This window comes from Pleurodeles waltl, chromosome 10 (genome assembly GCF_031143425.1).
Source record: "Pleurodeles waltl isolate 20211129_DDA chromosome 10, aPleWal1.hap1.20221129, whole genome shotgun sequence".
Lineage (NCBI taxonomy): Eukaryota > Metazoa > Chordata > Amphibia > Caudata > Salamandridae > Pleurodeles > Pleurodeles waltl.
In genome coordinates this window covers 881,465,909-881,492,099 of record NC_090449.1, presented here as the reverse complement: position 1 = coordinate 881,492,099, position 26,191 = coordinate 881,465,909, and positions in this window count along the sequence as shown.

Here is a 26,191-nt window from a genome sequence, read left to right as displayed (position 1 = left end):
CAGAATCTGGTCAGAGCCCCACAAGTCACCACATCTTGGATTGCCCTAGGTGTCTAGTTTTCAAAACTACACAGGTTTGCTAGGTTTCCCTAGGTGCCGGCTGAGCTAGACGCCAAAATTAACAGCTAGGTGCTTTGCAAAAAACAGCTCTGTTTTCTTTGTGAAAATGTGATGTGTCTACGTTGTGTTTTGGGGCTTTTCCTGTCGCGTGCGCTAGGCCTAACCCCACAAGTGAGGTACCATTTTTATCGGGAGACTTGGGCGAACGCTGGGTGGAAGGAAATATGTGGCTCTTCTCTGATTCTAGAACTTTCTGTCACCGAAATGAGAGGAAAAAGTGTTTTTTTGGCCAAATTTTGAGTTTTGCAAAGGATTCTGGGTAACAGAACGTGGTCAGAACCCCACAAGTCACCCCATCTTGGATTCCCTTAGGTGTCTAGTTTTCAAAACTGCACAGATTTGCTTGGTTTCCCTAGGTGCCAGCTGAGCTGGAGGTCAAAATCCACAGCTAGGGACTTTGCAAAAAACAGCTCTGTTTTCTTTGTGAAAATGTGATGTGTCCACGTAGTGTTTTGGGGCTTTTCCTGTCGCGGGCGCTAGGCCTACCCCCACAAGTGAGGTACCATTTTTATCGAGAGACTTGGGCGAACTCTGGGTGGAAGGATATTTGTGGCTCCTCTCTGATTGCAGAACTTTCTGTCACCAAAATGAGAAGAAAAGGTGTTTGTTTGGCTGAATTTTGAGGTTTGCAAAGGATTCTGGTTAACAGAATCTGGTCAGAGCCCCACAAGTCACCCCATCTTGGATTCCCCTAGGTGTCTAGTTTTCAGAACTACACAGGTTTGCTAGGTTTCCCTAGGTGCCGACTGAGCTAGAGGCGAAAATTCACTGCTAGGTGCTTTGCAAAAAACAGCTCTGTTTTCTTTGTGAAAATGTGATGTGTCCACATTGTGTTTTGGGGCATTTCCTGTCGCAGGCGCTAGACTTACCCCCACAAGTGAGGTACCATTTTTATCGGGAGACATGGGGGAACACTGGGTGGAAGGAAATTTGTGGCTCTTCTCTGATACCAGAACTTTCTGTCACCGAAGTGAGAGGAAAAAGTGTTTTTTTGGCTATATTGTGAGGTGTGCAAAGGATTCTGGGTAACAGAACCTGGTCAGAACACCACAAGTCACCCCATCTTGGATTCCCCTAGGTGTCTAGTTTTCAAAACTGCGCAGGTTTGCTGGGTTTCCTTAGGTGCCGGCTGAGCTAGAGGCCAAAATCCACAGCTAGGTGCTTTGCAAAAAACAGCTCTGTTTTCTTTGTGAAAATGTGATGTGTCTACGTTGTGTTTTGGGGCTTTTCCTGTCGCGGGCGCTAGGCCTAACCCAGCAAGTGAGGTACCATTTTTATCGGGAGACTTGGGCGAACGCTGGTTGGATGGAAATTTGTGGCTTTTCTCTGATTCCAGAACTTTCTGTCACCGAAATGAGAGAAAAGGGTGTTTTTTTGGCCAAATTTTGAGGTTTGCAAAGGATTCTGGGTAACAGAACCTGGTCAGAACACCACAAGTCACCCCATCTTGGATTCCCCTAGGTGTCTAGTTTTCAAAACTGTGCAGGTTTGCTAGGTTTCCCTAGGTGCCGGATGAGCTAGAGGCCAAAATCCATAGCTAGGCACTTTGCAAAAAACAGCTCTGTTTTCTTTGTGAAAATGTGATGTGTCCACGTTGTGTTTTGGGGCTTTTCCTGTCGCGGGCGCTAGGCCTACCGCCACAAGTGAGGTACCATTTTTTTATCGGGAGACTTGGGCGAACGCTGGGTGAAAGGAAATGTGTGGCTCCTCTCTGATTACAGAACTTTCTGTCACTGAAATGAGAGGAAAAGGTGTTTGTTTGCCCAAATTTTGAGGTTTGCAAAGGATTCTGGTTAACAGAATCTGGTCAGAGCCCCACAAGTCACCCCATCTTGGATTCCCCTAGGTGTCTAGTTTTCAGAACTACACAGGTTTGCTAGGTTTCCCTAGGTGCCGACTGAGCTAGAGGTGAAAATTCACTGCTAGGTGCTTTGCAAAAAACAGCTCTGTTTTCTTTGTGAAAATGTCATGTGTCCACATTGTGTTTTGGGGCATTTCCTGTCGCAGGCGCTAGACTTACCCCCACAAGTGAGGTACCATTTTTATCGGGAGACATGGGGGAACACTGGGTGGAAGGAAATTTGTGGCTCTTCTCTGATACCAGAACTTTCTGTCACCGAAGTGAGAGGAAAAAGTGTTTTTTTGGCTATATTGTGAGGTGTGCAAAGGATTCTGGGTAACAGAACCTGGTCAGAACACCACAAGTCACCCCATCTTGGATTCCCCTAGGTGTCTAGTTTTCAAAACTGCGCAGGTTTGCTGGGTTTCCTTAGGTGCCGGCTGAGCTAGAGGCCAAAATCCACAGCTAGGTGCTTTGCAAAAAACAGCTCTGTTTTCTTTGTGAAAATGTGATGTGTCTACGTTGTGTTTTGGGGCTTTTCCTGTCGCGGGCGCTAGGCCTAACCCAGCAAGTGAGGTACCATTTTTATTGGGAGACTTGGGCGAACGCTGGTTGGATGGAAATTTGTGGCTTTTCTCTGATTCCAGAACTTTCTGTCACCGAAATGAGAGAAAAGGGTGTTTTTTTTGGCCAAATTTTGAGGTTTGCAAAGGATTCTGGGTAACAGAACCTGGTCAGAACACCACAAGTCACCCCATCTTGGATTCCCCATGGTGTCTAGTTTTCAAAACTGTGCAGGTTTGCTAGGTTTCCCTAGGTGCCGGATGAGCTAGAGGCCAAAATCCATAGCTAGGCACTTTGCAAAAAACAGCTCTGTTTTCTTTGTGAAAATGTGATGGGTCCACGTTGTGTTTTGGGGCTTTTCCTGTCGCGGGCGCTAGGCCTAACCCAGCAAGTGAGGTACCATTTTTATTGGGAGACTTGGGCGAACGATGGTTGGATGGAAATTTGTGGCTTTTCTCTGATTCCAGAACTTTCTGTCACCGAAATGAGAGAAAAGGGTGTTTTTTTGGCCAAATTTTGAGGTTTGCAAAGGATTCTGGGTAACAGAACCTGGTCAGAACACCACAAGTCACCCCATCTTGGATTCCCCTAGGTGTCTAGTTTTCAAAACTGCGCAGGTTTGCTAGGTTTCCCTAGGTGCCGGATGAGCTAGAGGCCAAAATCCATAGCTAGGCACTTTGCAAAAAACAGCTCTGTTTTCTTTGTGAAAATGTGATGTGTCCACGTTGTGTTTTGGGGCTTTTCCTGTCGCGGGCGCTAGGCCTACCCCCACAAGTGAGGTACCATTTTTTTATCGGGAGACTTGGGCGAACGCTGGGTGAAAGGAAATGTGTGGCTCCTCTCTGATTACAGAACTTTCTGTCACTGAAATGAGAGGAAAAGGTGTTTGTTTGCCCAAATTTTGAGGTTTGCAAAGGATTCTGGGTAACAGAATCTGGTCAGAGCCCCACAAGTCACCACATCTTGGATTCCCCTAGGTGTCTAGTTTTCAAAACTGCACAGGTTTGGTAGGCTTCCCTAGGTGCCGGCTGAGCTAGAGGCTAAAATCCACAGCTAGGAGCTTTGCAAAAAAACAGCTCTGTTTTCTTTGTGAAAATGTAATGTGTCCATGTTGTGTTTTGGGGCTTTTCCTGTCAGTGGCGCTAGGCCTACCCCCCCAAGTGAGGTACTATTTATATTGGGAGACATGGGGGAACGCTGGGTGGAAGGAAATTTGTGGCTCCATCTGATCCCAGAGCTTTCTGTCACCGAAATGAGTGGAAATAATGTTTTTTTGGCCATATTTTGAGGTTTTCAAAGGATTCTGGGTAACAGTCACCCCATCTTGGATTCCCCTAGGTGTCTAGTTTTCAAAACTGCGCAGGTTTGCTAGATTTTCCTAGGTGCCAGCTGAGCTTGAGGCCAAAATCCACAGCTAGGCACTTTGCAATAAACAGCTCTGTTTTCTTTGTCTAAATGTGGTGTGTCCACGTTGTGTTTTGGGGCTTTTCCTGTCGCGGGCACTAGGCCTACCCCCACAAGTGAGGTACCATTTGTATTGGGAGACATGGGGGAACACAGAATAGCAAAACAGGTGTTATTGCCCCTTGTGTTTCTCTACATTTTTTCCTTCAAATGTAAGACAGTGTGTAAAAAATGCGTCTATTTGAGAAATGCCCTGTAATTTACGTGCTAGTATGGGCACCCCGGAATTCAGAGATGGGCAAATAACCACTGCTTCTCATCACCTTATCTTGTGGCCATTTTGGAAATACTAATGTTTTCTTGATACCTATTTTTCATTTTTTATATTTCAGCAAATGAATTGCTGTATACCCAGTATACGATGAAAACCCATAGTAAGGTGCAGCTGATTTATTTGCTCTGGGTACCTAGGGTTCTTGATGAACCTACAAGCTCTATATATCCCCACAACCAGAAGAGTCCATCTGACGTAACAGTATATTGCTTTCCACAATCTGACATCGCAGGAAAAAGTTACAGTGTAAAATGTGGAGAGAAATGGCTGTTTTTTTACCACAATTTCACTTGTAGGATCTACACAAATAACCCCTTGCTGAATTCAGAATTTTGTCTACTTTTCAGAAATGTTTAGCATTCTGTGATCCAGCATTGGTTTCTCACCCATTTGTGTCACTAACTGAAAGGAGGCTGAAAGCACAAAAAATAGTAAAAATGTATTATGTCCCAGTAAAATGTCAAAATTGTGTTGAAAAATTGGGTTTTCTAATTCAAGTCTTCCTGTTCCTGAAAGCTGGGAAGATGGTGATTTTACCACCGCAAACCCTTTTGTTGATGCCATTTGCAGGGGAAAAACCAAAAGCCTTCTTCTGCAGCCATTTTTTCCCATTTGTTTGAAAAAAACGAATATTTTGCTGTATTTTGGCTAATTTCTTGGTCTCCTTCAGGGGAACCCACAAAGTCTGGGTACCTCTAGAATCCCTAGGATGTTGGAAAAAAGGACGCAAATTTGGCGTGGGTAGCTTATGTGAACAAAAGGTTATAAGGGGCCTAAGCACGAACTGCCCCAAATAGCCCAAAAAAAGGCTCGGCACAGGAGGGGAAAAGGCCTGGCAGCGACGGGGTTCATTATATAAACTTACTTGTTTCTAGCACAGTTCAGAATTAACACAAATGTGCTTCATTTGTACTCCTAATTCTGATATATTCTGAAGTTTATTTAAATGTTGTTATGTGATAGAAAAAAATATTTTCTAGCCCCATAATCCAGCAAGATTGTCACATAAATCCTCTCACTTTGAAGTCAGAGAAAGAAAAATAAACACTAAATTCCCACCGAACACAGAGCCTGACATTTGACCTTGTTGTTTGGATGCACAGCAAATGTGATGAGATACGAACAAGAATTAGGGGCCTGTTTTCTGAAAGGGAGCACTCGGAAAGACTGATGGAAAAAGAAAATGACGAGTACGAAGGCTCACGATTCGGATTAGGGACAGATTTCTAATTGAATAATACTGGTCCCTATATATCAATCAAAAAAGTATGACGGAAAAGGGGACTCCTTGATACTATTCACTATCTATTTCCTTGAATAATGTGGAGTAAAAGGCAAGACTTGAATAAGGAGGTGGTCTTGTGATGTTTTGTCATCAGCGATCTGTCTGATTTATGTTGGATGCAGACCTGAACAGTATACGTTGGGAGTATATTCATTTGTCCTTAAGAAGGTGGTGGGAGAATTTCTATCTGACCACCAAAACACGTCAGCGCTAATTGGACTGCTGGACCGGTTGGAACGGGCATAATTTTGAATAGGGATTTTGTACAAGAATCGATTGGCCTGTACATACCAAAATTGGGACAGCTGGAAGACAATAGATGAAAACGGATGCTCTGTCTTTTTGATTCTCCCGTGTGATGGTGTTTTTTATATGTTGGGTTTTTATTTAACACTTCTATGTTTTTATTTATTATGGGGAATTTTATTTTGTAATTTCGAGGGACCTTGTACTTTTATGGGATTATTTAATGAAATCAAATAATTTTACTGATTCCTTTATCTGAGACTAATCATTGGAGCGAGTCATTGGGTGACATAGTACAGTTAAGGTGGTGAATAGTTATTGAACGGAAAGGGTGTGTTGATTGATTGTCGTTTCCTCTGAGGAATTTTTCTTGTTTTGCTGTCCCACCGAACACAGAGCCTGACATTTGACCTTGTTCTTTGAATGCACAGCAAATGTGATGAGATAAGAACAAGAATTAGGGGCCTGTTTTCTGAAAGGGAGCACTCGGAAGGATACTGTAAATAGGGTTTGGGCAAGGGAAGGGATGAACTCAAGCTCCATAGCCTAAAACAAATGAAGCCAGCAAATTGAAAGCAACAAAATGTGAATTACAAACCACAAAGGGAACCACAATGGCAAGCAATGAGGGGAATGCATTCACAAGGATGCTCTATAAATGTACTTAAAGTGACAGCAGTGGGATACTTTGTGGGGAAAGTCCAGTATTTTAGCCCAGTCCGTATCTTGCAGAGGTTTGACCACATCAATCACCCAGGTAGCATGACGAGAAGACCTGGAGTTGTCTTCATGTTGCAGGAAAGGTCTGTGCACCAATTCTATCAGTTTACCACAAGTCCCTATGGTGTAGAGCTTCTGGCACACCTCAAGTAGTCTTAGTGCTAGGTGGCAGACATGAAGTAGGGCATGTCTTGATTGTTTAAGGTGGTTGTAAGTAAGGAGATGACGGGGCTGAAGATGGTAGTCTGCCACAAATGTTTGGAGTTTGGGTTTAGTAGCTCGCCGTCCAGAAACAAATCTCCAAATTTTAAGACACCTGCAGCATGCCACTGATGGAATTGCTCTGAGCACAGCCGTCCTGTGCGAGTGGAAAGGCTTAGCAAAGGTAGTGCAGGAGCACAGGGTTTCTTCATGTCAGTAAGTTTACAGGTTCTAGCAAGACAAGAGAAAGCTGTGCATGATAACCCCAGATTGTGATTCGTAGAATGGGCAGTAGGAAACAATGAGCAGTGCAATAAGCCCTCCTTAAACGTCTTTATGGATAAACCCCATCTCATGGAGTGGGGTGGGCAGAAAGCCAGCAAACCACCTGTTGGACCTGTGCATCTGAATAATAGCGTTCTAGGTCCAGAAGGCCTAATCCACCCGCAGTCACGGGTAGCTTTAGAGTGGAAATAGCTACTTGATGGCTCTCCAGCGACCAAATCAGATGTGTGGCATGTCTGAAGAGGAATTAAAAACGCGCATAGGAAGGTTTGCAAAATAATACTATCATCGGGGTAGCCCACCATCTTCACTAGTGCCACGTTTCCCACTACAGAAAGCAGAAGAGAAAACAGAAAAGCAAACTTTATTCGAAGGGACTGTGACGCTCTGCTGAGATTTCATCCTGCAAATCAGTGGGAGAATGGTAGATTTTAATCACTAGGTATTGAAAGGTAACTGGTTCCCAGTTCAATCTCATGTCTAATTGTATATAAAGGGGAAAACAGTGCCATATGATAAAGAAACACTAATTACATTTTAAAATGTTTACATTTTGTTTGTGAAATTTACATCCCAAATATTTCTAAGATTCTTGACACTTAGGGATAACCCAAATGACTAGTTTGGCTTTTGCTCAATTTCAAAACCATTTTAAAGACATGGACAAAGTGGGCAATTGCCTTGCACAACCTTGCAAGGGGTCTGGCACCTGCTCACCATTCACAAGCATGAACAGCGGACCATTGCACCAGAAGAGTTTGCTAAGGTGGGTGGGTGCTGCTTGTTCAACCACTTGACAGTGCCTCTTCTGTTTCTCTCCTGTCTGCAGAGACAACTCACCAGGTACCCAGTATCTTCCGATAGTCTTGGTGGATCTATCTTGTCTGATTTTAGGAATAGTCCCACTTTGTTCTTCTCTTCCTTATTTATCAGGTTCTGAGCAAGAACTCTTTGAATCAGTTGCTGTGAATCTCCCTTTTGGTCTTGATTACATCCTCCTCTTTCATTATCTTTGATTGATAGTCCTGGCTGCCAGTTCTGAGCTAAATGTAGAGTCCCAGACATGCACTCTAGTGCTGTGAGACTACAGGCAAGATGTGGGTACTTCTCATGCTGACATTAGGTGTTAGACTGTAGCCCACACCATCTCCCTGCCTAATTAAAAAAAAAATTGGTTGAAAGTCCATGGGCAGTTTTGGGTGAGCCAAATGTTTTTATTCAATTTGTTTAAACTAGCATAAGGTTAATTACCTTAATGTTAGTAAATTTGTTCCGCAGCTGAGCCCAGCAAATGTTGCAGATTTTGGTGTCATCTGCCAGCACAGGCGCTGTGTCACAGGCAAAGTGCAGAAAGTGCAAATTATGTACGCACCACTGAAAATCTTATGCTGGCAAACCGTGACTATGGCACTGGCGCCAACAGTCAATGTACCGTACCGTGCTTATACTTTTGTAACCAAACTGTTCTGCATTCGGACTTCACTAGAACTTATGAACTGAGTCAAATTGTCATACACGAAGCTGAGCAAAGCAAATTGAAACACTGTCCCCAAAGCATAAACTAGTTAAAAGTTAAAAAGGCCGTCTTTTCCATACGTGTCTTTTGTTCGCAGCACATGCTTGAGGCAGAAGAATAAGCCCCGGCCCTCAAAAATAAGTACCGGTGCTCAGCACCGGAAACAACAAGCACAAATTAAGCACTGCATACAAGTGACTGACATGAACACAACCCAATTAGATATCGAGTCACCTCGGGCACGTTCTGAGTCATCAGCCATTCAGGGAGAAGGGAAGGTGACAATTGCCTACAGCAATGCATTCATATTCATGTTTAAGATTACATCATCCTCTTTCTGCACCTTTCACCCCCCATGGCAAGCACAGGCATTTGGCACTCACGTTGTCCTGCCAAGACTCCAATGTAGGTGTCCTCGGAACTGCAGGCACCTAAGCAGACTTCTGCATATTGGAGAGAAACAACGGAAAACCCTCTAAATCGGTTTGCTAACCTTTATTCTACAATGACAAACGTCCTAAAGTCTGGGTAGGTAACATATCCAGACTGTCATGTTTATGACAAGCAAATATGTGAAATATGGCCTGCTTAAATAATAATAATTCCAATTCAAATGAGTTTATTTACGTACATAGCTTTTTTGGGCAACTATTTTTAATATCCCGCATGCGCATTTTCCCTGGCAAGAATTGGATAATATATAAGGATTAAGGTAAAAAACAGAGTTACATTTTACTGCAGTTTTAAAGAAGTTTTTCAAAAGAGTCTGAGAGTGTGACTCATTAAAGTACTTTAGCTAGCTTTGGATATTGAACCAAAGATTTCAGCCTGGGCACATGCCAATAATTTTGTAAGGTTTCGTCTTACCCCAGGTAGTAGACCTACGTCTGCCTTTAGCCAGGAACAGTAATAAGACTGTCTTAGGACACTCTCAAGCCACAGCAAAAACCCTAAATAAATCAGTGCACTCTTTTCCTGCTTAAAACAGCCTTCAGACTAGATCTTAATGCGGAGTACAGACTACAGAAAAAAGAACACTTATAGTGGCTCTTAAAAATGATATCCAAAGAAGAAAATATAGGCATAGACTACAGCAGCAGTCGACAGCTTGTAGTTCAGAGCACTGGAAGATGATCCAGCCCCTGTGATATGTATTTTTTTTCAATAGATACTCTGCACACGCATTTATTTCCTTTTGAAAGGAGGATGAGGCCACTCTCCAGACTATTTTACTCTGGATCCTCCTCTGACAATGCTACGCCAGAGGCCTTGTCTGACGAAAGCCCAAAGGTTACACAGCAATTTGGTCTGAGGGCATGATGGTGGATCCTCTTTAATGGTGGGTTGACATGTCCGAAACGGTGTTCCAATCCTCCGTCCAACAAGTAGGAGACATCCAGTAGCTGCTACTGAATAGAGCTTCAAGGGAGAGGGTGAGTGAGAAAGACAACAAATACATTGTTGTTGCTTGAGAGTGAGCCAGAGGTTTGGGGGGGGAAACACATTTTTCATTTTATGCAGTCCCTTTTTGTAGCCACTAAAATAGAAGTTGGACCTGATTTAGATAATGGTGGATGAGTTACCCAGTCACAATGGTGATGGATATCCCAACCGCCAAAATATAAACCCCTTTGTGTCTTATGGGATTTAGATTGCAGCTGATGGAATATCCGTCACGGTTGTGATAGAGTAACTTGTCTGTCAATATCTAAATCAGGATCTTTGTCATGTAAACAGTTGCCATTATCTCTATCAGTGTGTTAATTACATTTTCTAATCTGTCTTAATTCATTTGTAGGTCTCGGATGCACAGAGCTTGAGTTTTCTGTTGGAAAGAGTTTCTGTTTTCAATATACATCGAGAAAGCTTTGGGTCAGGCCCTTGCTAATAAAGGGATGGATCTGTTGACTATCTCAGTTGCCTTCTCTTAATTTGATGATTTTCCTCCAGATTCTTCTGTTTGTCCCACCCAAGTGCATTTTTGACTGATTGTTTCACTTGTATCCTTTCACTGCTGATGTACAGTAGCTTGCCATCAGGGAACTACCTTTTTTTTCTTTTTCTTCTACTACTTTATGGGAGTGCATGTATTTTCTTGCTCTGTCTGCCCCGTGTGCCGCTTCCAACTTTTCTTTGCCCCACCCCTCTCTCACTCTTTGTGTTCCAGTGGCTATTTGAAACAAAACAAACCAAACAAACAAACAAAACAAACATTCCGAATGCATTCGGATTCGGAATGCATTGTCAAAGCCAACAGGTTTCACTGCTAAGGACTATTGTCTTTGCAATTGCTTGTGTTTATTCCCCCTAGCTTCTATCTGCTATCTTCCCAGCCAAAGACGTGCGTTTGGCATAAACCTCCAGGAAGTGTCATCTTTTCTATCACAGGAGTTCAAATTGGATGACGATACAAAAGTCTTTTTCTCATATAGTTCCTTTTGAACTAACTCACATTTTGGGTAAACATTAGCGTAAATTGGGGCAAAATACACTTTGACAACCTGATTTTTCTTTTTGTTATATAATAAGTATGCTCTTATATTGCAAATATCCTCTTCAGGGTTTATTTCTAGTTATTTTAAGAAAAATTTAAAAAATCTCAACAAATAAGGTAGTCATTTAACTTTTCCTTTGACCAATCTCTTTCTTGCCCTGCTATAGCCCACAGCCAGCTTATTTACTAAATGTTTTCAGTATTTTCATCAAAATCTATGAAAGGCCTTACCCCAAATCCTTATAGAAATCAACAATACCCTCATCAGATATGGGACAGTACTTAAACTGAGGTGTGCCTACGTTTGTGGACTGTTTGCTGCAGGTGATGTCAGACCCTGTGCCACACCGGAGAGGAAGGAGAGCACGGAGATTTGGCCTCAGTGGCCTCAGGCACTGCCCGCATCTCACCCCTGCAGTCCTGCACAGCACAGCCGAGAGCTGAGTGCCACACCACTCTACACAGCTCACCTTGGGTTTGCCGGGGGTCAGAGAGCAGCAGTGGCACCCGGCTCTGCCCACATCTCACCCCACGGTCTCATCCTGCAGTCCCACACACTCCTGGGACATCTTGCCAGGGGTTAAGTGGTAGCAGCGCCAGGCCCATCAGTTACTCTGCACAAGTTAGGCATGGATGACTAAGACAGTATAATCCCCAGCGAGTCACCCAAAGCAGTGCAGCAAAAGGACAGGTGAACCCAGACTCCAAACTGAGCATTGGAATCCTTAATCAAATAGTTCTCAACCTCTATCTCAATGGACTGTCAATGGAGAGGAGTGCATAGTGTAGAGCGCGGAGAGTGCAGCAAACCTGGGCTGGAAGAACCGGTGTACAAAGGCCTGCAACAGACAACAGACAACAATGGAGCTGACAATGGCGGAGGTGGAGGTTTAAACCAAGGATGTAGACGGGGGGTAGCCGGAAAATGCTGTAGAAAATGCATGGATACTAGACCCTGAAGGTCAGGATAGAAGTCAGCAGGGTACAGGTGCAACGGCATTCCAGCAAGGACCCAGTCTGTGTGCCTCAATTTACATGGTAGATAAATCATAGCAATTTTTCCTGAGGTCTTGAGTTTACCAAGGATCAAGACAAGTTATTGTCATCAATAAACACAACATGGTGGCAACTAACGCACTCACCTGACAGTCAAATAAAATGGAGATTCAAATGGATATAATACAAACAATACCCATAGCCATAGCAAAAAGGTAATCTAAGCTTTTTTTTGTCCGTCCTCATTCACCTCAGACTCCAAGCCATCTCTGTGCCTTAACCTTTCGCACCCTCTCATATATGGAGGTGACCGATGCCAGGGAGGCAGAGTCTCTCTCACTTAGCCCTCTTAGGGGAGCTGGACAGCCCCCACGTCTGCAGAGTAGAATGGTGTGCAATCATTGGACTACATATAGCGCCCGAAACGAATTATTACCAGTTCCTCTGGTTCCCCCCCACTTCACCAATGGTGACCACACTTTTTCCTTTTTCTTTTTGGAAACTCCCACAGCCATATCCATTTGAAGTGTGGAAAAGAGCACTGAGCCAATCAGTATGCATGGGGGGCGTCTCTGCCACCCATTTTCAGCAACTTTTCCTTCTGGTAGCAGTATAGAGAAGAAGAGCAAGTTCTTCACATCTCTACTCCTCTCTCTCCAGATTCCTCGAATAGCACAAAAATCAGAGGAAGGCTTACCATAATGACTCGTCAAAATATACTTGAAACCGTTTTACACACTTCTTCCCAGAACGGATAAACTGCTGGACACTTCATGAACATATGAATGTCTGTTGCACTCTACATACCACATTTAGCGCACTTAACCACTCCTCCTTTTATCATTTTCAAAAGCTTGTATGGGGACATATAGGCTCTATGTATTGAATAGACATGATTTCTACATAATGAGGCAGGTTTCAGTACATCAAACAAAAGTACCCATTGATACTTACCACCACTCTTGTAACTGCTCCTGAGGCATGCTTTCTCCCTGAAGAACTTCTGCCAACTTAAAATCACCATCCAATACATCTAAGATTTCCTAGTACCAGACTGATACCTTCTTAGAGCTAGAGGATTCTTGGAGTAAGTTATCCTCCAGATGATTGATTGATCTCAGATTCACACGAATACTCTGTGACCAACCTTTCAACTGGTTGTACTTCAATCTGGATAGATTCCTCCCTGTTACTTCTGTTAGCTCTTCCCAAAACAGGAGGGATCGATCCCTGAAGAGATCACCCAATACTCTATATCTGCCTTCCTAATCGGCACAGCTAATACATCGTCAAAACATTCGGGGTGCCTAGGGATTACCAAATGGGGACGCACTGACTGTAATAATCACCCTTCCCTGCTTGTTTAAACCTATACCAAATCTTTGCCAGATCTTGTAGTACTTTCAATTGTAACTTTTTGAAACATTTTGGATCTCCAAATTAGATTAAGAAATGCTGTGCGTCTGATCGCTGAGGAGCCTGGGGAGGTGAAGAGCATCCTCAAATGTTTAAGTTGGAATGCCCATGCATAATATTGCAGATACTGGAGGGCCAATCCCCCTTCTCTCTCTTTCTGCACAACTTTTTCCATGAAATCCTGGGACCTTTATAAGCCCATATAAATTAATTTATAGCTTGTTGAAATGTATCTAGATACACTTTATTCATTTGCGGTGGGATAGAGTTATATAAAAAGTTCAGCAGGGTTACCATTTTTACCAGATTGACTGTTCCCAATATTGTCAGGGGAAGATGTACCCACCCTTGTATTAACTAGCTGCATTCTCCCAGAAGTTTATTTAAATTCACCCCTGAGATCTGTCCAATATCCTGCACAATCATTATACCTAGATATGTCATTTCCCTTTTTTACTGCCAGTGGTCCCTCATTCCAAGCCATTATCTCTGTTTTCCCGGCATTAACATAGTATCCAGAAATGTTGCTAAAATTCTCTGCAATGTTCAATACTGCGGGAGAGCTGTTGATAGTTTAGAAGCGTACACCAATAGATCGTCCGCATATAGGGCGACCTTTCTCTCCCATCCATTACAGCAAAAGGGAAATATTAAAGAATGCTGTCTAATCTTTCTGGCAAAGGGTTCAATATACAGATTGAACAGTAGAGGAGATAGGGGACAGCCCTGCCTAGTACGTCTGGTTATCCTAAAGGGCGTAGTGAGATTCCCATTCACCAATACCCTAGCCGAGGGGACATGATAAATCAGACCAATAGTCCTGTAGAATTTCTAACCTAAGTTCTAACACTTAAGGATCATGTTTAGATACCCCTAGTTGACTCTGTCAAAGGCCTTCATTGAATCCAAAGCTATAACAGCTAATGGGGCATCATACGTTGTGACCAAATCTATTGCCCCAATGTGGTTGAAGGGTAATTCATGTAAGAATCTTCCTCTAATGAACCCTTTCTGGTCTGGATGTATCAAAACATTCACCCCTCCACTTAACTTGTCCACCACTCTTTTAGCAAATAGCTTATAGTCACTATTTAGCAACAATATGGGCCTTTACAATTCACACTGATTCAGACTCTTTCCAGGCTTCAAGATCAGCGAGATAAGTGCCTCATTCCAGGAATTTGGTAACGGCACTCCTTCCTCAAAGATCTCTGAAAACAATTCTGAAATGACAGGTTCTACAGACGCCCCTAGCGCTTTCTAAAGTTCCAAAGCGATGCCGTCCAGTCCTGCCGCTTTCCCTCCCTTACTTTCTTTCAGAGCTACTCTTATCTCACCCTGAGTAATAGGTTTATTCAAAGGAATCTGCTTCTCCTGTGTAAGACTAGGCGGGGTGTCATCGCCAGCCAGGCTCCTACTTCTTCCTCCCCTACATTCATCTCCTCTGTGTAAAGTTGAATAAAGAATCTCTGAAAAGCTTTCCCTATACCCACTCAACTAGTAAACCTTTCTCCAGACTGATCAGATTTCTTTAATGCAATTCTGCACTTGGTCCATCTTGGTCTTCCAGGCTAACGATTTCCCTGCACTTTCCCCATACTCAAAATGAGCTAATCTGCTCACTTCCCATCTGTTTGCGACTCTAGCTTGTAATACTTCCTCAGGCTGCTGCATCACCTGACTTACCCTATTCCCCAAACCATACTGATCCTTCCCCTCCGTCTTCATCATTGACTGACCTTCACATTTTAGCAGTTCTTGTTCTAAGAGGCTTATTTCATTCCTGTACTGCTTGTTCCTGCCTGTGGCTAGTGAGGCTCACAATCTTCCCTGTGATAACAGCCTTAAAAGTGTCCCACACCAGCATTGTATGGGCAGAGGCCAGGTTAACCTTAAAAAAATCCTCTGTCTCTATACGAAGTTGAGAGATATCCTAGCAATCAAACAATAACATGCGATCTAGAGCCCATCTCCTGATTACTGCTTCCTGAAAAAGACCAATTCTTAGTACTACAGCCACATGGTCTGATAGGTGAGCTACTGAATAAGCTAGGTCTTCAACTAAATCACACAACAACCGATCGACTAAGAAATAGTCAATCTGTGAGGCATGACTGAAGGACGACCACCCAAGCCCTCCTAAGCAGCAGACTGGACTACAGCAACACCCTTTACACAGGAACCACGGCCAAGCTCCAGAAAAGAATGCAACTCATACCGAACGCCTCTGCACATCTCACCCTGGACATTCACCGCCACAGCCATATCACAGCCCGCCTGAGAGACCTGCGCTGGCTCACCGTCAACAAGAGAATCACACTCAAGCTCCTCACCCATACTCACAAAGCACTGCACAACACCGGACCAGAATACCTCACCAGATGACTCACCTTCTACACCCTAACCCACCAGCTTCGCTCTGCTGACCTTGCCCTCGCCACCATTCCATGCATCCAAAGAACAACCACTGGTGGCAGATCGTTCTCCCACCTCCCCGCCAATACTTGAAACACCCTTCCTATCCACATCCGCAACAGACACATGACCTGCTGACCTTCAGGAGACACCTCAAGACCTGGCTGTTCGAGCAGTAGCAGCACCCCCCCAGCACCTTGAGACCCTCACGGGTGAGTAGTGGAGTAGTGCGCTTTACAAATGCTATGACTGATTGATTGATTTATTGACTGTATTTTCTATTACTGTAGGAGAACCCCTGCTTCACACCGACTCTTTACGTCAACAGATCACACAGCCCGAGTTCCAACATCATCCCCTTCAGATATTGCTGTGATTTCGGTGTACCTATTGATTTGGATTTTGTTGACCTATCTGATTTGTTGTCCAAAACCACATTAAAGTCACCAGCCATAATGATTGGATCAGGAACATCCAATAGATGAGAAAAGACCGTTCTAAGTAGCTCTATATCATCACAATTTGGACCTTGAAATCCTACCAAAGTGAGTCTCCTACCTCATAGCTGTGGTTTGGCGTTAATCCACCTTCCTAATTTATCCAACACCACCTCCAACACCACTGCATTGACCTGTTGTTTGATCAGAATCGCAACCCCCTTAGTATTAAAGTTATGCTCCTTACAAACAAAACATTGAACACATTTTTGGATCTTAAACAATTCTGCACATTCTGATCTAGTCAAGTGAGTTTCTTGCAGGATTAGTATATGAGCCAGAGAAGCAGTGGTTATTTGCACATCTCTGAATTCCAGGGTCCCCATACTAGCATGAGAATTACAGGGAATTTCTCAAATAGTTGTCTTTATTCCACACTGTCTTACATTTGGAAGGACAAACTGTACAGAAAGACAAGGGGCAATAACAATTGTTCTGCTACTCTGTGTTCCCCCAAGTCTCCTGATAAAAATGGTACCTCGCTTGCATGGGTAGGCCTAATGCCCACGACACATCACATTTTTACATTGAAATCTGATGTGTTTTTTGGAAAATGCCTAGCTGTGGATTTTGGCCTTTAGCTCAGCCGGTACCTAGTGAAACTAGCAAACATATACATTTGTTTAAAGTAGACACCTAGAGGAATTCAGAATGTGGTGACTTGTGGGGCTCTCACCAGATTCTGTTACCATAATGCTTTGCAAACCTCAAAATATTGCAAAGAAAAACACTTTTTCCTCACATTTTGGTGACAGAAAGTTTTGAAATCTAAGAGGAGCCACAAATCTCCTTCCACCCAGCATTCCCCCAAGTCTCCTGATACAAATGGTGCCCAACTTGTGTGGGTAGTTCTAGTGCCCGCACAAGGAAATGCCCCAAAACACAACATGGACACATCACATTTTCCCCAAAGAAAACAGACCTGTTTTTGCAAAGTGCCTAGCTGTTGATTTTGGGCTCTAGCTCAGCCGGCACCTAAGGAAACCTACCAAACCTGTGCATTTTACAAAACTAGACACCTAGGGTAATCTAGGATGTGGTGTCTTGTGGGGTTCTCACCAGGTTCTGTTACCCAGAATCCTTGGCAAATCTCGAAAATTGGCGAACAAAACACTCTTTCCTCACATTTCGGTGACAGAAGGTTCTGGGATCTGAGAGGAGCCACAAATGTCCTTCCACCTAGCATTTCCCCAAGTCTTCCGATGAAAATGGTACCTCACTTGTGTGGGTAGGCCTAGTTCCCATGACAGGAAATGCCCCAAAACACAACGTGGACACATCACATTTTACCAAATAAAACTGAGCTGTTTTTTGCAAAGTGCCTAGCTGTGGATTTTGGCCTCTAGCTCATATGGCACATAGGAAAACCTAGCAATCCTGGATATGTCTGAAAACTAGACACGTAGGGGAATCCAGGATGGGGTAACTTGTGTTCTCACCAGGTTCTGTTACCCAGAATCCTTAGCAAACCTCAAAACTTGGCAAATAAAACACCTTTTCCTCACATTTCGGTGCTGCACAGTTCTGGATTCTGAGGGGAGCCACTTACTTCCATCTACCCAGCGTTCCCCCAGGTCTCCCGATAAAAATGGTACCTCACTTGTGTGGGTAGGCCTAGTGCCTGCGACAGGAAATGCCCCAAAACACTATGTGGACACATCAAAAATATAAAATACAAAGCTACCTGTTTTTGCGGGGGGCCTGTGTTTTTGGTACTGGGCTCAGCAGCCCTCTTGGGAAACCTACCAAACCCAAACATTTCTGACAACTAGACACAAGAGAGAGCCCAGGGAGGTGTGACTTGCGTGGATCCCCCGTGTTTTCTCACCCAGAAACCGCATCAAACCTCAAATTTAGTTAAAAAATCAAAATGTTCCCACATTTCTGTTTGGGATCAGCACCCTGGCAGAAATGTTCTACCACCCAACATTCCCCTCAGTCTCCTGGTAAAAATGATATCTCACTTGTGTAGGTGGGCCAAGTGCCTATGACAGGGAAGAGCCAAAAACATGTTGCATATAAGGGGGAACCAAAGAGGGTCCAAAAGGGCAGTTTGAAAAATAAAACGATTTTAGGCTGACAAGTGGGCCAGAATTTTTATTGGTATAGATGCAACAATGCTGGGTGGTAGGAAATGTGTGGATTCCTGCAGATTCTAGAAGGTTCCATCACAAAAGTGTGGGAAAAATTTGTGATTTCAAGCAAAGATGGAGGTTTGCTTGGCATTGTGGGTAAGAAAATGGTGCAGGTGCATGTGAAGCATACCACCTGCACTCACCCAGATATTTTTTTTTCAGATGTATCTAGATCTCCTAGATTTTTCTACATGGCAGCGTCCCAAAGTAAAAAAAGTGCAGCCCTCACCATTCCAAGTAGAATGATTTTGAGAGTTAGACAAGCTCTCATGGTCCATATGTAAAACCAAAACCCAAAATAATCAAATGTCCTCTTGCTTGCCGTGGGCTAAGATGTTTTAGTGTGCGGGGGGAAGCTGACTGTTACCCCCTTCAGTTGGGATGGAGGCATAACTATGCCCATACTGGTTGGTAGGTACCACCTTTTTTTCCCTGTTCTCTGTTGGGCTTTCTGACACCGTTGGGGGAAGATGGGCCTTACAAAAATGTGCCAATCTGCCCACAAGGTGGGCAGAAATGGCCTAAAATAGATTTGACCCCCAGGGGAGCGACCCTTGCCTAAGGGGTCGCTCCCCTTGCGTGAGATAGACCTAAAAAAAAGTACCTGCGTCTATTGGCCTTATAAAAATAGGCTGATCTGCCCCCAAGGGGGGCATAAATGGACTAAAGACAATTTGCCCCTCCCCCTCCCCCAGGGGAGCAAACCTTGCCTAAGGGGTCGCTCCCCACATGTAAAAAATAAAACAAAAAACAAAAATTATTCCTGGTGTCTAGAAGTTTCTGCCTCCCCCACCCGGGGCCTTTAAAAAATGCCCCCCAGGGGAGCAACCCTTGCCAAAGGGGTCACTCCCCTTTATTGTAAACATCACAATAACAAAGATCCCTTGTGTCTCGTAGGCATTTCTGCAGCCCGATCGCTTCATGAATGGGCTGCAGTAATTCTCAGAGAGACATCAAAGGAAAGGAGTTCCTTTCCTTTGATGCCTCTCCAGTCCCCAGCCTGTGATCGGAAGAGAAATGTTTTGCAGAGCGGTGGTTGCGACCTCTGATGAGGTCAGCGCATGATTGCACCTGAGGGGTTAAACATATTCTCTCACTATCAGAAATAACAAACGAGGACCTGGTTAGCATTCAATTTGAAGCAGGAGAGAAACAATAGTCAGGAAAACACTATAGCTACATGGAAAAACGCTACCCTTGCAGAAATTGTATTGGTGGAAAAAGGAAGCTTTGAATACTAGGGCATATTGGTTGAAGAGCTAGAGGAGGAAAATTATCCTCATGTGCTGGCCCGGTTAAAATAATTCTCAAAAAGATCTCTATAATAGCAGAGAGACAGCAGAAGTCTTGCTGAGAGGGACCCCTAGTCACAATCAACCCTGAGCTTTGATAATTTGAACATATTATACAGGCCTAACGAGGGGCCAACAGAGAGAAGAATAATACTGCATAATTCAAAGGAAGAAATGGAAAGAGAGGGACAGCACTATCCAATCTTTATCAAGGGAGTAGAAATCATAGGCACTCCTAGCTCCATGGAGGTGCACTCAGGGTCACAGAGCATCAACCCAACAACAAATCATGCATCGAACGGGGAACAGATAATCACCAAATGTAAACATTTCAGCATCAAATTCATCTCTTGGAATGTCACCCGCATTAAGAGAGTGTTAAACTGTAAATCTGCTAAGAAACAGCTGCTTTAGGGGGACATTTTCTCTCTGTCAGGGTCACCAGATCCTCGGGGTCTGTGCACGTTCCTAACACTTCCACCACAAGACAGCTCCAATACTCTGATTAGATTTATCACACAGTCTAAGAGAGTACAAGCGGGGAAAAGGGGATTAGGAAGGGAACAGCTGGGAAGGAGACCTGTAGGAAGCAAGAGGTTAAAACACAACATCAAAATTACATCTCATGAAATCAGTACCATGCTATAACTAAGCTTTGTCATTTCTGAAAACATGAACAACCCTAGAATAGTTCTAGAACTAACTAGGATTTTAGATGACCGAATACCTGGGAAGGAAACAAGAAAAAGGTTAAATGGAGCTTTCAGATTCAAGTACTTTCTTTAGCATGCGAATCATGAAAAAACACTCTGAGCAATTTCTAAACAATTATATGAATCTCCATTTAAGAATACATTTCAGGAACACACAACATTACATCTAGAACTCTGATCTTGTTGTGTTCTTCTCAAAAACATGGGAAAAATAAATTGCGCACATTGCATGTTTTTTATATGTATACTAAAACACCATAAAGGATTGTGCACCATGAAATCACACAATGTAGATTCAAGGAATAAATCACGCAACTTGTGAACTTGAAATGCTACCAAGGAAATGTCTTAGAATGGTAGCGCACAGTAATTGACATTATTTATACACAAGAAAAGAATTGCGCGTCTTGCCGATTCGAACACCACTGTGACACTGCCAGGAAATGGTACAGCGCAATGAATATCATGAATTAACTTCAAAGAAAGAATCTTGCATCTTGCCGATTAGAATGTCACCATAAAAATGCCAAGAAATGGTAGAGTACAATGAATAACATGAAAAGCTCTCAAGGAAAGAATTGCGCGTCTTGCAGATTCGAATGTCACCATTAAAATGCCTCAGAAATGGTAGCGTACAATGAATATCAAGAATCACACACAAGGAAGGAATCACGCGTGTTGCCGATTCGAATGCCACCATGAAACTGCCAAAAAATGGTGGCGCACAATGAATTACATGAAAAGCGTTCAAGGAAAGAATCGCGCATCTTGCCGATTCGAATGCCACCATTAAAATGCCTTGGAAATGGTAGCGTACAATGAATATCAAGAATTACACACCATGGAAGAATCACGCGCGTTGCCGATTCGAATGCTACCATGAAACTGTCAAGGAATGGTAGCGCACAATGAATAACATGAAATAATCTCAAGAAATAAATCGCGCGTCTTGCCGATTCGAATGCGTGCATACAAATGCCATGAAAAGTTTAAATGCACAATTACACTTGCATGAGTAAAATGTTATTAACACCAGGAATTAGGCCCAAGAATTAGAGCGTCAAATGAATACGGAGTCGGGGGCCCAGCCCAGCCTCCGCCTTACTGCCCTGACTCAGAATCTCCATTGAGGAATGAAGCACAGAGGCCTGAAAGGTCAAGGTAGGCCACCGGAACAGGAGCTCAGGAAGTTGCTGCTGATCTGCACCGGGACCTCTGAATAGTGAGCATGTGGAGCTGGGCTGGCTCCCTTTTATAGAGTCTTGGCCCAGTCCACAACCACACCCAGGCATGCTGCAGGGAAAGCTTCTAGAATATTGGTACTCAAAAACATTGTTTCAGGGGCCGCAAAGTTTAGTCTGTGATGCGACGAGGGCCGCACTGATGCCAGCAAAGTGGCAGTCTTGGAGGGGTGGGAGGGGAGACTGTGCGGTGGGTGTTGTTCATGTGTAATAGGAACCCAGGCTACCCTATGAGTGCAAATAACAACTGACCTGCCTCTTAGTTCACTATTGGCAATGTTGTCAGTGTGTGGAGAAGACTTAAATCAGCCTTTAAAGAAATACCTGCCTGTTTATTTTTTTATTTATTTAAGTGCCGAGTCCAGTGAACAGCTGCCGGGTGCTGCTGTTGATCAGGGGGCCTCATATAAAGGTCAAGAGGGCCGCATGCAGCCCCCGGGCCGTACTTTGAGTATCACTGTTCTAGAAGGTCCTGGAAAGGGACCACACCCTGATTCACTCTGAAAGCCTGCAGCAACACATTGCAAATGAACAGTATTTATAAGCACCTTAAGAATGACTCTTCTGGATTGAATTCTGAAATGCAAAAGGTTAAACATTAATATATCATCATATTGCATAAATTACATTCTCTGGAGAGTGTTGGGTTTTCGCATTCTAGACGCCCGTAGAGCGCGCACTGTCCAGGTGTTGACACTATCTACAAGAAGCATGGGTAGTCAATGCCAGACATATTGAAGGCTTTGTGGACTTCCACAAACCAGCAAGCAAAACTACAGTAGGCCAGCCGAAGACATCTCAATATACATAAAACATGCAATAGACCTCACTTCCAAAGAAATTAAGGTAGACTTGGATATGCTGCAGGCACTCACAGTGGAAAGTAATCAGGACAAAAAAAGGAGATTACACTATTAGTAATTAAATTGTACCTCAATGCCAATGGTTTCAAAAGCTTGAGACTACCCGAATTGCGATTTCTGCCTCAGAGGAGATTCTGTGTGTATATCGATCCATAGCTACAGTGATCACAGAGGACTTTACTCTCCACCATTTGGGGGCAGTTATGAGCAGTATCCGTGTCATATGCCAGCAGAAAGAACTTTTAATAGCTTTTTACAAGCCTTCAAACTTGCATCAGCTGAGGCCCTTGCAAAGAAACAACAACTGAACATGCCGAGCATCTTTTAATTTAACAACTTCACAACAGTTGATTGCATCTTTCTTAGCAACAACCTCACACAAAACATGCTACATTTTTTAATGACTCAACATGGAATAAGTGATCACACAACTCTCCAAGTGGAATTAAGGCTACATAGTGAACAGCATGAACAAACTGGAAGCATCAGTAACACAAGAGGAGTCGAGGAGCATACATTAGTGCAAAGGATCAGATGGAATAAATACCATGCTCCAAGGCTAGCTGCATGGAAGAATGCACAAGAAAGTAGAAATAATCCCACAATATTTACACCCATTATCCAAAACTGGTTAAATTGGATACTGGGCTTCTGCACTACCCTCCTCGGGGGGCAGGAAAAGCACATACAAACAAGATCATCAGAAACCACAGCAAAACATGCAATACAACAAAATCCTTAGGATTTGTACACGTAAGATGAGACAGGCAACAGGATCCACCAAAAAGCAGGTACTTTAGATGCTAGGCAAAGTTGCACAGAACTCCACTTGGACCGTAAATGTCTTATTTGGAAATTAAAATAGAAGTACATCAAGGAGGAATGGATCAAAGTTTATTAACTATCCAAGTGTTATAAGCATAAGCAGTTCTGGTAGTACGTTCCCTCTCTAGAAAATGACAAAATTGACAGACGTAATTCTGTGACGGCTGAAGCATGGCTAACTCATATAGCAAATATTTATACAGAAAACAATGTGAAGATCCAAAACGTTAATAAGAATGAACCTCCGGGTGATGGAGCAGATAGTGATTTTACTCCTTCGGCAGTTGAAATAGCTAAGGAGAAGGAAGCGCCCATGGTAATGAACATTTTTTAAAAGATAAGAAGTGATGGGGCACCTGGGCCCAATTGACTTTTGGGCGGAATGTTTAAGGACAAGCCGACCTACTGGGGAGAGGTTCTATCCTCTATGTTCACAGAATATAGGCCACAAGCAGATGTTCCGGATTCATAACGGGTACCGCTCTGAGCGGATGCCGGAGAGTGACTGTAGGAGGCTGGCCTGGTGTGTGGTGGTTACCTATGGTACTTACACCTTATACCAGGTATCCCTTATTAGTGTAGTGTAGTCAGTATCTATAAGCCAAGCTCTCTAGAGGTAGCTGTGGATGAGCAGCCAAGGCTTATCTAGGAGACATTCAAAGCTCATGCAATACCACTGTAGTCACACAGTACTTACACACATGAAACGGAACACTCAGTGTCACAAAAATAAAGGTACTTTATTTTGGTGGCACGAATACCAAAAATACCATATAGAATATACTCCCTTAGGAGGTGAGAAATACCCAAATTATATACACTAGCATGCAGAAATAGGCATAAAAACAGTTAGGAAAGTGTGCAATTAGTGAAAATCATAATGGTTAGAAATGGGCCTAGGGGAAGCACAAACCATACACTAAGAAAGTGGAATGCGAAAGTCGGTCCCCACCCAAGGCAAGTGTAGTGTGTAGAGGGGAGCTGGGATTACTCGGAACAACCAAAGGTAAGTACCACAACCCACCCCAGCGACCAGGAAAACAAGAGTAAATCACAGTAAGTTTCACAGATCACACACAGAGAAGAAAAGAAGAACTATGTAAAACCCAGAAGAGACTGCAAGACACCAACAGTGGATTTCTGGATAAGAAGACCTGTGGAAGAAGGGGACCAAGTCCAAGAAGCACAGAAGAGTCCAGGAAGAGCAGGAGCCCCTTCTAACCCAGTTGAAGGTGCACAAGGTGAACCGTCGGTGAAGAAAGAAAGTCAGCATTGCACCCAAGAAGACAAAGTCAGGTTCTTGGAGGTTGCAGGTGATGTCCCACACCAAATGGAGAATGGTAGTCCGGTTTGCGTCATCAGAGTCAGCTAACAAGCCTTGGCACATGTATAACTCTTGGTTAACGGAAGATGGCGCTGCTGGTGACCAGGAAGGACCAGGGGGACTCTACCCAGGAAGGGGAATCAGAGGGGGACCTCAGTAACTCAGAGAGCCCACAGAAGACCAGGCAGCACACATAGGAGTCCCACTGGACGGGGACAGAAACCTTGCAGAAAAGGCCCTAGCAGCACTACGACAAAGGCCCCCACGCCACTTGACAACCACTCAGGAAGCTGTGCGTCGCAGGATAGAGTGCTTGGGGCTGGAGCTTCAAGATGCACGAAGATCTTGGAGGAAGGATGCCAACGAGCATTGGTAGCTGCAAAAGACACAGTCAATCAATCAGGGATTTGTAAAGCACAGCTTTTCACCCGTGAGGGTCTCAAGGCGCTGGGGCAATGGGGGCACTGTCTTGCGAGGGGAGGTAAGTTCTTACCTCCACCAAAGTTGGACAGCTGGAAGAGAGGACCGTTGGGACCACTTCAATCCACCACCCATGATGCAGGATCCACGCAGCTCAGCAGGAGAGGGGATCCACGGAGCCGGTCGTCGTCACAGTTGGTGCCTGCAGAAGCAGGGGAGGGACTCCTTCACCCCAAAGAAAATTCTTTCTTCCGCCTGATGGAGGCTGAAGACGGGCTGTCTTCAGAGAATGCACGACTGGGGAAATGTTGCATTTGTTGAAAGGAGCCGGAGATACAATGTTGCATGAGGAATCTTGATTTTGTGTTGCAGCTTGTAGGGTCCTAAGGAGTCCAGATGCAGTTTATTCAGTCAGAAGTCAAAGTGGAGGATGCAGAGGATTCCTGCTGGAGTCTTGCATTCTGAATTTGAGGAACCACCCAAAGGAGAGACCCTAAATAGCCCTGAAAGGGAGATTGGTCACCTAAACAGGTAAGCACCTATCAGGGGAGGGCTCTGACATCACCTGCTGGTACTGGCCACTCAGGTGCTCCTAGAGTTCTCTGCCAACCTTGAATCCAAGATGGCAAAACCCAGGGACCCTCTGGAGGACCTCTGAGCACCACCTCTTGGGTGGTGATGGACAGGGGAGTGATCACTCCCCTTTCCTTTGTCCAGTTTCGCACCAGAGCAGCGACTGGGGGTCCCTGAACTGGTGTAGACTGGTTTATGGAAGGAGGGTACCAAATGTGCCCTTCAAAGCATTCCCAGTGGCTTGGGGGAGGCTACCCTTCCCAAGCTTGTAACATCTATTTCAAAAGGGAGAGGGTGTAACACCCCTCTCCCAAAGAAAATCCTTTGTTCTGCCTTCCTGGGCTCAATCTTTTCAAGCAACAGGAGGGCAGGAACCTGTCTGGGAGGTGGCAGCAGCTTGGGCTGCCTGGAAACCCCCAGAAGACTGAAATGGCAATACAGGGGTCCTCTAAGGAGCCCCCAGAGTGCATGG